The following is a 2130-nucleotide window of genomic DNA, read 5'->3' as shown; positions in this document are numbered from 1 at the left end:
GGGGCAGGTAGTATTAGTGTCAAATGATTATTGTTAATGAAAGAAAACCAGATATCCCAAGTTAAGGAATTTGGTGCTTTTCTAGGTATGGGAAGATGCAAGAGTCTGGGCTCACTGAAATCATTCCTTTGATATGCTATCTGGGGCAAGTACCCTGTGTTTTCACATCCTGACTTTCCTCAGGGCTCACTGGCTCCTCCTGGAGTGCTGCAATCACTGATGATGGTGACATCCTTTGATTACGGACACAGTACTGCCTTCTTTTCATGTGTTCTCATGGGTTTCCAAACTCACCCCAAAGGTAATACATTTAAACTAGACCACTGCTTCTCTCCCCCAAACCAGCTCTTTTCACAGGTCACTTCCTTGCCTTCATTCACTTCTCATCCTCTCCACTTCAGCTTTCCCTCTTTTTTGATCCCCCTAACGGCTTGCATCCAGGCCTCAGTGTTTATCCCCCTAATGGCATGTATTCAGGCCTCAGGTTTCTAGACTGTTTGTCTTTCTTTCTTCAGTTGCTGAATCCTGATGTTTCTTCCTTTGAAAGCTCGTAAGGCTTTACTCTCTTTATTTTGCTTATAGTTATTTTGCTTACAGCCTCCATCTAGACCTTATCTCCTTACATCTGGTCCATTTTACTGCCTCTTGTGAGTCCCCTCTGTTCAGAACCTCTGTCATGGTTTAGTCCATCCTCCACTCGGACATCAGATAAATGGTCTCAGACCACCAAATTCATGATGCCATTGCTTCCACCTGCTCCCTCAGAAGACTTCTATAGCTCTTTATTGACTCAGGATAAGGCCAGACTCCCCAACTGTGCCAACAACGATCAACTTGTTAACACTCTTACCACTTCCCCACTCTCAAGTCCAGGGAAGACATCAATAAGCGATTCCAGCATTCTTTCCCATTGAACTCAGACTGGGCATCAGAAACTTTCTCTGGATGGCACTCCAGGTAGCAATGTCTGTCAGTTAGGATATGCACAAAAGACAACACCTGCCTGATCCTCCAGCACATGACGAGCTGTGTATGGCCAGTCTGTCTATTCCTGGTCTCATGCTTGTCTCCTCTCTTTTGCTTTCTGCCACATTGCTGTCTCTCTTCTTCTGCTCAAGCTCTGTGTGCATCATGAAATGCTTAGTTGTGCCTTGCTTGCCTGATGGGTAAAGCAATCCTGAAGGGCCATGGGTCTTCCCCTTCCACTGATGACCCATGGCACCCAGCCCTGGAAGCAGATTTCCTTTCAGCTTTCTTGCTTACATGAAGGAAGCAACTTACTTATTGACTTCTCTGCTTCACCCACTCAGAAGGGCCGTGATACCCTAAGGATATGGTGCTATTGGTATATCCAATAAGGCCTGGATATGGTAGGCTAACTTGCCCAGACAAGCTTTGAAAGGATTCTTTAGTGAGTCACAAGATCTCACAGTACACGAACATCAGACCCTGTCTGCTCTCATTTTGGCTCCAACTCTGTGCCTTTAAGCATGTGACTTAACTTCTCTGAGTATCAGTTATCTACAAAGGCTGGAGCAGTAAGTGTGGGGGTGGGACTGTTCCTATCTCCCCCTCCCCTTGCCTCCACAGAGGATCCAAGCTCAGATGTCAGAGCTCAGCTCCCATGCCTGTGTGAGTGGGGCAGGGGGCGGGGTATGGGGTCAGGTTTTCTAGAACCACAAGCCTCCATCCTAGATATTGAGTGTCTCCTGCTTTCCCCCATAGCAGCGGTGACACTGCAGCATGGAGCTGAAGAGAGGAAAGACCTTCATCAAATCTAGCCTGCAGACTGACCATGAGAAACCTCCAGACCCAGCAGCGACTGCCCTGACCACAGAGGATGCAATCTCACTGGGAGGGCAGCAGCTGCCCCACAGTGAGAGGGGCCCCCAGGTCAGTCCCAGCACCCAAGGATACAACAGATGCTCTGATCGGGAAGCCCAGCCAGACACCAATGGAGGGCCTGCAGCTCTCTGTGGTGCCACCTTCAAACTGGTTCGGAAGAGCAAGAATCATGACAGTGTGCCCAGGGCTGACAGGGCAGCCACAGCTACAGGGCAGCTGGTGGGCAGCGCAAGTTTCCCAGGGACCCCCAGCAGCCAGCGCATGATTGACTACCGCCACTTTGTG

This window comes from Bison bison, unplaced genomic scaffold (assembly GCF_000754665.1).
Source record: "Bison bison bison isolate TAMUID 2011002044 unplaced genomic scaffold, Bison_UMD1.0 scf7180017864091, whole genome shotgun sequence".
Taxonomy (NCBI): Eukaryota; Metazoa; Chordata; class Mammalia; order Artiodactyla; family Bovidae; genus Bison; species Bison bison.
Note: the sequence above shows the minus strand (reverse complement) of the source record.